This window comes from Lactuca serriola, chromosome 2 (genome assembly GCF_051521515.1).
Source record: "Lactuca serriola cultivar US96UC23 chromosome 2, Lser_US96UC23_V15, whole genome shotgun sequence".
NCBI lineage: Eukaryota > Viridiplantae > Streptophyta > Magnoliopsida > Asterales > Asteraceae > Lactuca > Lactuca serriola.
This window is the reverse complement of record NC_136409.1, coordinates 164,499,443-164,512,421: the sequence shown is the minus strand read 5'-3', so window position 1 is coordinate 164,512,421 and position 12,979 is coordinate 164,499,443. Positions and strand designations below refer to the sequence as shown.

General features: G+C 36.9%; 1 non-coding gene across 1 annotated transcript; it reads right to left on the bottom strand.

Moving 5' to 3' along the window:
* Positions 1-250: 250 nt before the first annotated feature.
* LOC145091132 (small nucleolar RNA R71) lies at positions 251-356 on the bottom strand. The gene has a single exon (XR_013702020.1). It is a non-coding gene; the product is annotated as a small nucleolar RNA R71 (small nucleolar RNA).
* Between the last annotated feature and the right edge of the window lie 12,623 nt (positions 357-12,979).

Genomic DNA, 12,979 nt, shown 5'->3' with positions numbered 1-12,979 from the left:
ATTCTATTGATGCTCAAGGATATTCCACTTTCCGGGAAGGCCATGAAGAGGTATTAAGACACATCGGTGAAGTGTTGGATATTGCAAACTACTTCAATGTTCCAAATATTTGCTACTGAGAATGCTAACAGTGACATTTATAGGATAGGCAAAAAATTTGTTGAAGTCACTTACACCTAGAATGATCACAACCTAGACCAATCTTCAAAATGCTTTCATTGAGCAATTCAACTCGCCTTCAAAGATAACCAAACTCAAGAATAATATAGCAAACTTCCAAAAAAACGATTGTGAATATTTTTATGAAACATGGAGAGGTATAAAGGCATGATAACGAACTACCCTCAACATGGCCTTAATGTGCAACAAGAAGTGTTTATATTTTATGATGGGATAAACGTGAGTACGAGGCAACTCCTTGATTCTCAAGGACCCATGACGAAGAAGGATCTTGCTACAATCAAGGAATCAATTTATGAATTCGCAAAGCATTAGAAGAATAACATAACCCTCGTGAAGATGTTACCAGAGGCAAAGTATGTTTGGACGGAGGAAATAAGAACGTATCGGTGTTTATGGAAAAAATCAATAACATGCACTGGAGAATCACCAAATGGGTCAATCCATACATGCTATTCAAGTGGGGTGTGAGAATTGTAGCGGGCCACACTTGACCAAGGATTATGATCTAGACGAGAATGGAAACCGGAAGATACAAGCTTCTTATTCGAGTGGGTATAGATATGTTGGGGATTAGAGGAAACCCAAGAATGAGTGGTTGTCATACGATGAGAACAAAAGGTCAAAGGAAGAGAAGCATAAACAACAAGGTCGTAGTTTTTATCAACAGGATCAATCAGATCCCAAACAGTAAAATGACTTTGAAGAAATGCTTGCTTGATTTGTAGCCACATATGAATAAAATACATGATGATATTGATGTCATCCTTCAGAATCAACAAGCCTCGATCCATAACATCGAGTAATAAATTGGTCAACTTTTGAGACAATTCAACTAACATCTTTTGGGAACACTTCCAAGCAACACGGAGCTCGAAAACTCACATCAAGTCTGTGACAACCAGAAGTGGTAAAATTATTACTCCTCTAATTCCTTTAGTTAATGATAGTTCATCTAATATGCAAAATCCTAAAGAGGAAAACAGTATAGAAAAGCACTCTAACCAGTAGCCACGACATGGCCATCTGTTGTAGAGAAAAAAGAACCTCCGGTCAAAGCTTACAAGCAACCTCTACCATATCCAAGCTGAGCCAAGCAAGACAAACAAGTTGAGGATTACAAGAAGTTTCTAGAACACATAAAAGCCCTTCTAATCAATATCATATTTATAGAAGTCGCTGCACAAATGCCAAAATGTGAAAAGTTCTTGAAGGATCTTCTCACAAACCAAAGGAAAATGGAGGAGACCTCGAATGTAATATTGAATGATAACTGATCAGTTCTGATGCTTAACAAACTACCAAAGAAGATGGGAGATTCGAGGAGCTTGACACTTGTCAATTCGGGAATCTGGCTACAAGTCTTGATCTTTCCGATTCGGGAGCTAGCATAAATCTAATGCGATATTCGTTATACAAGAAGTTAATCTCCCAAATCCAAGACCAATCCGAATGGACATTCATCTATCCAACAAGATGGTTACATTTCCAAGAGGTATATGTGAAGATCTTTTGGTTAAAATTGATAAGTTTGTGTTTCCCATATAGTCTGTAGTGCTCGACATGGAGGGGGACAATAAAGTCCCTATTATTCTTGGGAGACCATTTCTTAGCACCGTACGAGAGGAGAGGATGCCATAACATTTGGTGTTGATCAAGAAATAAAGCACTCAAATATTAGTAATGACATGGTCTTCTCGTTGGATATATTCGATACGTTTTGGAAAAATAAATGCAAGAATGGAAAGAGAACAAATTAAAGGGATACATGACTGTGAAAGGGGATGATTTTGATGCTGAACATGAATTCGAAGAACTAGAGAGGCTGCTGAAAGAAAGCGAGTATGAAGAAGAGAAAAAACAAGATCAAGAAGCCCCACTGCGTGGCCAACTGTATGTCATGACGTGGGAAGTAGGGAACTCACGATCTAACAGGAAAAAACACAGACCTATGATGTGGCAATCAGAAGCCCACACTATGGCCACTTAGTAGAGCCAAAAATCAGAATTAAAATTCTTACATGGTCATTTGGAGTATGTTTTCTAAAAAGATAAAGAACAGAAGTCGGTGATCACTGTGTCAGATTTGAGGCCTAAAGAGAAGGAGAGCTTAGTTAAGGTGTTGAAAAAAATGAAAGAATGCCATCTCATGGAAGATTACCAAAATCAAGGGAATCAACGCATATTATTGTTTCACATAAGATCATCTCGGAAAAAGGCTTGAAGCCAATGGTATAGCCACAACTAAGACTAAAACTGAACATGCAAGAGGTAGTGAAATGAGGTAATGAAGTTGATGGACGTCGGAATAATTTACTCGATTTCGGATAGTCAATGGGTGAGCTTAGTTCATATGGTTCCAAAGAAAGGAGGAATGACACTGGTGACAAACGAGAAAACAAGCTTATTCCTATGAGGAAAGCAATCGATTGACGAATGTGCATCGATTATCGCAAGTTAAATGATGATACTTGCAAAGATCATTTTCATCTACCTTTTATTGATTAAAATGCTCAAACGTTTATCTGGTCACCTTTTCTATTGTTTCTTAGATGGTTTTTTAGGTTACTTTCAAATACCTATAGATCCAAGAGACCAAGAGAAGACCACATTCACATGTCCAAGCAGGACCTTTTTTTTATCTTAGGATGCCTTTCAGTTTTTGCAACACACCGACCACTTTTCAAAGATGCAGGGCCGCCATCTTTCATGACATGGTGGAGAAGTTCATGGAAGTCTTCATGGATAATTTTTATGTTTTTGGTCATTCATTCGATAATTGTTTATCTAACCTTGATTTAATGCTTGATAGGTGCGAAGAGACCAACTTGGTCTTGAATTGGGAAAAATACCATTTCATGGTTAAAGAGAGAATAGTGCTAGGACATAAGGTTTTCAAGGCGGGGATACAGGTGGATCAAGCAAAAGTTGACATAATTTTGACTTTGCCACCACCAACAAACGTGAAAGGGGTGCTGAGTTTTTTGGGTCATGTGGAACTTTACCGCTAGTTTATCAAAGATATTTTAAAAATAACAACTCCCTTAACTCAATTGCTTTTAAAAGATACTAACTTTGATTTTTCTAATGATTGTTTGAATGCTTTTGAACTTATTAAAGAGAGATTGACGACCGCCCCGATCATGATCGCACCAAATTGGAACCTTCCATTTAAATTGATGTGTGATGCTAGTGAGTATGCTTTAGGAGCCCTTTTGAGACAAAGGGTTGAAAATCATTTTCAACCAATCTACTATGAAAGCAAAACACTCAACCCGACTCAAGAAAACTACATCACCACAGAAAAGGATTTATTAGTTGTTGTCTATGCTTTTGATAAATTTTGTCCTAACTTAATCTTGTCTAAAACAATTGTGTTTACCGACCACTCTGCTTTAAAATATTTGTTTAGAAAGCAGGATGCAAAACCAAGGTTGATTCAATGGGTGTTGTTACTTCAAGAGTTTTACATTGAGATAAAAGACAAGAAGGGATGCCAAAATGTGGCGGCCGATAATCTTTTGAGATTCGAGAACCCAAAACTTGCGAAGTTGAAAGAAGAAGAGATTGACGATAACTTTCTGGATGAGTACTTAATGGTGATAGCGGGAGAAGATCCTTAGTTAGCGTACATCATGAACTACCTTGCAAGAAATTTCCTTCCAAACAGTCTTTCCTATAAAAAAAGAAGAAGTTATTTTCCAACCTTAAGTACTATTTTTTGGACGAGTGTTATCAATTCCGGAGTTGCACTGATGAGATCATAAGAAAATGTGTTTTGGGGAAGTAAGCGAGAGACATCTTACATCATTGTCATAGTGGACCTACCGGAGGACATCATGGAGCACAATACACGTAAAGAAAGTATTCGATGTAGGATTCTTTTTTCCCACGATATTCAACGATGTTACTACCTTCGTCAAAGAATGTGATACGTATTAAAGATTGGGAAACATCTCTTCATACAATGGAATGCCTCAAAATATCATTTAAGTTTGTGAGGTGTTTGATATATGGGGAATCGGATTTATGGGACCATTTGCAGCTTCACGAGGTAACAAGTATGTCCTAGTGGCGGTTGACTATTGTAACACCCTGTTTCAATTCGTTTCATAGTTCGGGGTCGTGACCCGAATATCAGTTATCATAAGGCTTCAGGACTTTGTGGAAAGAGAGATTTAGATCCCTTTGGACGTGGGTAATGTAGATTAGGTAATCCAAGAGTTTAGTCGGTGCTTTGGATCCCAAGGGTATAACCGTAAAGTGATGGTTCGGGGATTTTATGAATTTTAGATTTATGCTCAAAAAGTTTTAAGGAAAAGGAGAGTTGATAGGGTTGTAGAGCTTCTCAATACCATTTCGTGAATAAGGAGCGTTCAAATCAGAGTTGAAGCGAAGAAGTTATGACCGTTTGAAGTTAGGTCAGTTTTGGAGCTTAATCTAGTACGTTGGGCGTACCTGGAGTATGGTGGGGGTACTAGGCATACCTGGAGTACGTTGGGTATATCTGGAGTATGTTGGGTGTACTAGGTACTTGGAGTACGCCCAAACCCTATTTTTATGGTTTGCGCCCTATTTAAGCTCCTTAACTTCCCAAACTCATTCCGTTCTCAACCTCCACCTCTCCAACACCCTCCCTTGAAACCCTAACCCTATTTTGAGCCTTGTAAGTAAAAATGTAACGCACGATGTTCCAGGGTATTATTTAATTATTCCATATTTATTTAATTGTGTAATTATGCAAGTTGTGTGGGCTTAGTGGTGTTGGGCCTTATTTGAGTGGGCTTGCCGAGGCCGTACTATGGGCGTAAGCCTGGTGTATGCTGGGCATAATGGTCTATTATGGAACGCGGAGGCATTTCACGTACGCTTAGCGTACGAAGATGTACACGCAACATACATGGTCAGGACTAAAAACCCTAATTTTTAGGGTTCTAGCCCTATATAATGTCCTTAGGTCCCATGGGTTAGCCCCTTACCAGCCTCTCTTGTCTAGAAATCCTAAAATTGACCCCCTTGTCATCTTGGTGTGTTCTTGACCTTGTGGAGTGCATTTTTGGTAGGTTGGTTCCTTAGAAAGAAGAAGAAGAAATTAGTGAAGGAGACTGGTTGGAGTTGAGCTTGAAGATCCGGGTTATCTTCATCATTTGGCACTCATTTGAGGTATAAAGCTCAGAACTTGCGTTGTTTATTCTTAGATCTTCTTTGTTTGAGTTTTTTGGTCTTTTGGTCCCATAGATGAGATCTTGTGAGTTATCTTCACTTTTGGAGCTTAGAGTTACCACTCATGGTGTTCATTTGGTCCTTGAGTCATAAAGTTGCCATCTTTGAGGCTTTGAATCATCCATGCATGAGTATTGGTCATGTTTATGGAAGTAGACTGCCATATTTTGAGTTTGGGTTCATTTGGGGGCATGCAAGCCATCAACTTGTCCACTTTATGGTTTAAGACACTTCATATGGCTTAGATCTATGAGTGGAACCCTAGGTCTCAAGGATTTAAGTGCTTTTGGGATTACGGCTTAATGGGTGACTGCGATGAGCGTACAAGCCAGTACGCGCAGCGTACAAGCCATGTAGCCTGTACGCTTAGCGTACAATTGAGTACGCCCAATGTACTCAATGGATTGGGCTTCTCATCTTTTGGGCCTCGGTTGGGCTACTTTCTTGGAAATTTTGTCTTGGGCCTTAGTGGGCCATCTGGAATCAAATCTTTGGGCTACGAAAACATTATTGGGCCTTGGGCTAAGGCCCATGTGGAGGGATTGGGCCCAATCGGAAATTGGGCTATATGTTGGATTGCATAACTTTTGGGACCTTAGATTGTGATTTAGTGTTTCATGTTTGGACTGAGTTATGATTGGGGTAAAATAGTCTTTGGTTATGAGGTAGATCCCAAATGTTAATCAGCTTTTATTTGGTAATTGATAGCTCGGGGAGCTGTAGGACTAGCAGTCAGGGATCATTCATTTCATTCAGCTTTTCATTGTGAGTTTTCCTCACTGGGATTAGTGGGTCTAAGGCACCAAGGTCCGCCCTTGTTGATGTTGGATTTGGTGTCTAAGCCCATAACTATAATTGGGATGTACTTGACCCGATTGTAGCATGGTCCTTTTGGGTTGCCTTCATTAGTGCAATTTGATAGGATGGACTTTTGAGAATAAGGTTATTTATGACAAGTTAGTCTTACCGTTAGTAGGCCTCATTCACGAAGCCAATCTATATGGGGGGGGGGGTATAGAGTTACTGCCTATAAAATGGTAGTTTAATGGGTGTCCACTCTCAGCCACCGCTTCCTTGACTGGCGGAGGGTTGTTAACCGAATGGGTAAGATTGGACATTAATACTCATAAAAGTATAATGATAAATATAAAGTAACTAAACTTTTATTAAATTCCCAATCTTAGTTACTTTAGGAAAATGTGAAAATGGTGCTAATCCATGAAATTACACTTTGCACCTTGTTAAGTCGTTAGTGGAGCGTGTGTGGTTAACCGGCACACTAATTTGGGACTGACAATGTGTGGCAAAGGGTAGATTGATGTTAGTCATAGATCAATGGAGCGTGTGTGGTTAACCGACACATTGATTAGGTGATTTGTAACATTGAGTGTACCAAGCTAATTTGTATGTTATTCTCACCTTGTTTGTGATCCTCGGCATCCCAGTCATAAACTTGAAGGGCACAATCGAGATTTAAACATGCCATTGAAAAGTTCAATGAATCTCAAAGGATCTAGGAATTTCAATCCAATTAAAACTTAATAATCCATTTCGTTTTTCATGGTGGAAATTGGTAAATTGTCATTTACCTACCTTCAAATATTTTACAATTGGATTATGGCATCCCATTTCGCAATTGTAGAATGTTGTGTTAGGTCCTAGCCTTAATATTTCATTTGGGTGTTGGGTCCTAGCCTTAATATTTCATTTAGGTGTTGGGTCCTAGCCTTAATATTTCATTTGGGTGTAAAAACCTAAAATTCATTTTCATTTTTTCATGGTGGAAATTGGCAAATCATCATTTACCTACCTTCAAATATTTTGCAGTTTGGATTACGACATCCCTCTTCCAAATTGTAAAATATTGTGTTGGGTCCTAGCCTTAATATTTCATGTTGGGTGTTATATTAAGGACTAAAATCAACTAAAATTGAATTTCTCCCATTTTTAGTTAAGACAACTATGGTGTTCCCAAATCTTTTGAAAAAAAAAAAAACTTCTCTCGTGAAAATGATATCCATAACACAATCAAGGTGAAAGATTAATCCCTTCTTTTGTGCTATAGTGGAACTTCACTTCCTCCACCTCCTCCAACAATTCTTCGTAACCTACAAGTTCTAGGTCACTCAAATCCCTATTGGAAGGAAGAAAATTCTGTATGTGCTCATGTATTGGAGATGAAATTACATACTGACAAGCTGGGAGAGTTGGGTGTCGAAGTATCAAGGAAGTTGGCTGTCAACTGGGTTCTTCACTCACTTCCTAAGTCATATAGCGGGTTCTTTAAGGACTACTATATGGGAGACCACGACATGACCCTTGTTGATCTTACCTATTTGCTCGTTGCTGCTGAATCAACAACGATTTGGCGCACTGGTAAAAGCAAATTGGATTGGAAGATCTACTCCCCAAACTTCCATGGACATTGACAATGGCAACATTGGAAGTCCAGAAAAGCTTTCTCTTCCCAATGGAAAGGGATCGGCCATTGTCAACCCGGTTGACCAAATGCTAAAGAGAAGGGCTAAATCTAAGATTGTCCCATGTACCATTCCCAAAGAGTCCATTGCCAAGAGAAGGGACATTGGTTGTGAGGCTGCACTGATAGACCGCAAGGATGATAAAGTCAAAGCTTAACTTTACTTCAGGTAGGTCTACTGTTTAACTCTATTAAGTTCCTATTTGAAGATTCTAAATACATGATGTGACTAGGTTGCATCTTGATGTTTTGTAGAATTGAAGAAAAGAGAAGAAGCTTAAGAGTAAGAGCATGCTAAATCTGATCGCGAAGAGATGAATTTCGATCGCATGATTCGATGATCAGATGCTTGAGCTGCTGCTTAAGAGTTATGATAGATTGCTTAGAAATATTTAGAAACACAGTTTTCACTTGTAATTGCATTGTACGGAAAAGTTTTTCTGCATTTTATAAATAAATAAAGTTTTGTTTTATTTTATTTTATTATATCTCCTTATAATGGCATTAGTGAAAATTGATGTTTTTATGTTTCTATAATAGCAACATGGATTTGATTCTTTCTTTTGTTGGTAGTGTCAATAATATGCCAAATAAGGAAAAATTCTTATCACCCAAGTTTCAGTTGTATAGAAACTTGGAATCATGTAGACCGTATTGTGTGATGAATGAGAAACTTTGTATTTGGGAAATTAAGAATAATTCCTTGTTCACATGAATATGTGAGTCAAGTGAAGAACTAGGGATTGGGTACACTGGGTGTACACTGCTCAGGTCCACCACGAAGAACGATAAGACTATTCCTCATGATTTACTAAAGTTTAGTAAATATGAATATGCTTACAAGTTTAAGTATAATTCGGAAACATTGGAAAAGTTTCAATGTATGGCAGGACGAATGAGAAGAATCAAATTAGGCAGAAAGATAAAAGTTTCTCCAATATGAAAAGATGGGAGAGTACTTGAGTATCGAGTTTTATGATCATCTTAATGATTATGGAAAACCATATCACAATTGATCCTCTAAGGATATATTAGTTCATCTGTATGGCTAAGAACAGGAATCGTGAATTGTTAAAATGGTTAAATCAAGAAGATGAGTCATACTTCGTTCCCAAAACAAGTCTTAAAGTCATACTCCGAGATTGTAACCTTGAGTGGCATAATATTAAGAAAGTTTTAAAACACTTATCAAATGTAGAGTAAAAGTTCTCTACTCTTGTACATTTGAAATTGGTAAGTTGTGATGATTTTGAATAAAACAAAGACCAACTAAGGCCAATTGTGTGAAGTGTTTGTCTTGATAAGAATCTGCACTAACTCTTGAATATTTGATTTTCAAGGAATGATTCATGATAAGAGAATCTTATATGTCAAGAGGGGAGTGGCAGTCTTAAAGATCTTGGAAAAGCTTCAATAAATAATCAAGAATAAAACCTATTATTTATCACTAGCACACGACTTGAGGTTTATGACCTATCGTGTTGACATATTCTTGTTTCTGTGATCATTCCAGTTAAAGTTAACTATGCATGAGAGCTCTATGAGTTCTTAATTGTTTGCATAGCAACTAGGAAGCAACGGTAGGCCCTTTTGCTGCCAAGTGGCAAGAAATTAAGATCAAACAAGTTCAGTGCATATGAGTTTGGATTTGTCACTAACCCTGTCTTGTGATTATGGTTATGACAAATTCACATGGATAGGAACACATACACCATAAAATCTAAGTTTCATAAGGTTTCTCTCTGATTCATGGAAATGATGTTGAGGAAACGCTTTCACTAATTAGATTTTAAGGAGATAGAACTATAATATTTGCATTCTCAAACTCAATTATGATTACGACATCTCTTTTCATAATTTGAATTGTGAGAAAAAGGCAAAGGGTTTAAACATTTGAGACTTATTGCTATAAGTTCTAAAATTGTTTAGACACACATGTGAGCTATCTAAGGAAAGGTGTATGAGTTTGAGAATCCTATATAAAGTCTTATTGAAACATCTCATATCATAAATCTGAACTTTGGTAATGAGAGTCAATAAGTATTGAGTTCTAGAAGTCCGGCTAATTTCTGAATACATGTTAAAGCTAGTGGGAGCATAAGTGTTATGCTAATAAAGATAATAGTTATTATGACAATGGGAGCATAATTATTATGGAAAGTGTTGCAAGTTGGCAATGTTAATTATAGAAAATAAAAGTTTCAAGTCGCAAAGTCATAGGGTTTGAAAAGTTGTTTTGCTATTATTAAGTGAGAGGAATTTCTACTTCATTTCAAATCCAAAATCCTAGATTGTGAGATTTTAATCAAATTTAGTCAAATATATGTGAATGTTATGTTGGAATGGTTCAACATAAGGAAATTCTATGTATGGAAATGTTAATTGTGTTCTCAAAATTTAATTATGATTACAGTATCCCTCTTCATAATCAAAATTATGAGAACATGGCAAATAGAAATATTATAGCAAAAGACTTCTTATATATCATGTGTTTATGTTAGACATTATTAATCGTGTCCTATATGCTTCGGGTATAGGATCGATTCATATGCTATAATATTTTCGTGTTCTAATTTTCCGAATGCCTAGGGCGTTTAGAGGAAAAAATGAATAGAACTGGATATGACTAAAGTGGTTAAACAACTGTTAAGGACAATCTAAGGTTCGCTAAAGATTGATCGCTTAAGGACAGTTGGAAGTATAGTAATGGAATGACCATATTGACATTATTATGAATAGACAAGAGTCTATTAAGAATGAGTTGTCATATGGAAAATATGGAATGTTTCCATATTAGGAGTTGATGAATAGACGAGAAAGTTAGAAACTTTTATGCAAGAAGGATGTTCAAAGGAATGTACTTTGAATTTGAGACTTCATTTCCACATAATTGTCTTGTAACAATCTCCAAAGGAATATTTTGTAATATCATTGGTTAAGTCTTTGTGACTTTTGGCACCTAGACATTACAAAAGAATCACTGCATGATAGTTTAGAATCTAACACTTTCTAGCAGTGACAAGAATTTGGAATTCTTACACTCGCAATAAGGATTTAGAATTTTGAAATGAGCATCGTTGAAATGTTGTTCAATTGATGTATTTCACAAAGTAAGGGCCATAGACAACCATAGTATGCATGGTTGGTGCATGGAATCACTATTTTTTAGACAAACATAGTGTGCAAGCTTGGAGCATGGAATAACTATTGTTTTAATTCAAGTATTAAGTTGATTATTCGAAACATTATACAATGAATGATGAGTAATCAATATGGCTCAAAGTTTTGGGGCCATATTGGATCAGTATTATTCTTGTGTTTCACTTTGTATGTTTTGACTTCCCGAATAACTAGTTTATTTAAACCATCCACAGTCGATCATACTTTGGAAGTAGGTATTGAGGCAAGACTGTCATGAATGGCTCTGTAGTTTGTCTAGGACAAGGTGGCTGCAATGTTCATGAGTACTCCTGAATAAGATTCAAATATTGGATTCAACCCACACTCATTTGAATCACTTCATGGATTTTATCACGAGTGATTGTGAGACGATAATCTCTTATATTCTTGAAACGGAGACATGTGAGTTGTAGTTGCAAGTCGGTTACACATTCACATATGTAAATGCACTAGTAACTTGGATGTTATAAAACATATCATTGTTTGTAATTTGATGAGTAAGTACAAGCAAGAATTTGGGTCGAAGTTTATCCGTTCCTTTTACCCCATGTGGATAAAAGCGATATATGTGGGCCCCTCGATGATTTAGTGATGACACTGGGACTGGACTGATGTGATTTGTTCAATTAGTCGGTCGTCATAAATCGGAAATCAGGAAACAACAGATGGACAGAGAGAATGATTATAATGCATGTCTCGGTCCATATGATATTTCGAATGGAGGAATTTATGATCCCTTATCTAATGGACACGTCATTGACTAGATCAGAGATCGACAACGGCTTTTAAGAGCTACGATTGCTAGTCGGGTTGGAGTCATGATTGCAGTGATATTTATTAGACTTATCCAAGTGGGAGACTGTTGGAATAGTGTCTAAGTCAATAACTATATTTGGTATGTATATGGATCGGTTTAGCATGGTCCATTTGGGTTGCACTTCACCAGAACAATTTGGAATGTTGAGAAGAGGATAATTATGATTTATTAATATATTATAAGTTATAATATATTAATATGAAATCATATTATTTAATTAGTATTGATTAAGAGTTAATTTGGAATTAATTTTGTGATCAAAAGAGACTAATTAAATATATAAGGATTGATTGTGTAAATCATTCATTCTTATAATGTGGGCTAATGATTAATGATTCCTTATGTTGGGCTTAACCCATGCGGTGACCCATGGATACTCCATGGAGGTTAAAACCCATGGATCATGAGGAATATGGAAAGTCATGCACATTAGAGTTTACATGGTGTAACCCTAATGTAACCATACTATATAAGAAGCCCTTTAGTAAGAAATTGGCACCTAGATTCTTTGCAAGTGTATGGCCGATTTTTGTGAGCTAAATAGTCCTCTTCCAAGTTTCCAAGTGTTAGTGGTGATTTGTGATTCCACTTGAGGCATTCACACTATTGGTGCTAGGCTCTTAAAGCTCCAAGCAACAAGCTACAAGAAAAGGTCTGTTATCTAACTTGTTTTATTACCCAAGTATCAAAGTTTTGTATGCTAGTTAGGGTAATACCTTGGAAATAGAAAGTTTGCATGTATAATAGAGAAAACATAGATCCAAGGTATTTAGGCTTGAATGTACATCTTAGGTGTGTTAGAATGCTCAAAACCCATAAATCTTCATCATTTGGCCCTCATTTGAGGTATAAAGCTTAGAACTTGCCTTGTTAATGCTTAGATCCTCCTTGTTTAAGTTTTTGGGTCTTTTGGTGCCATAGATGAGATCTTGTGAGCTATTTTCATTTCTAGAGCTTAAAGTTTCCACTCTTGGTGTTCTTTTGGTCCTTGAGTAATAAAGTTGCCATCTTTGAGGCTTTGAATCATCCATGGATGAGTATTGGTCATGTTTATGGAAGTAGATGGTCATATTTCGAGTTTGGGTTCATTTGGGGGCATG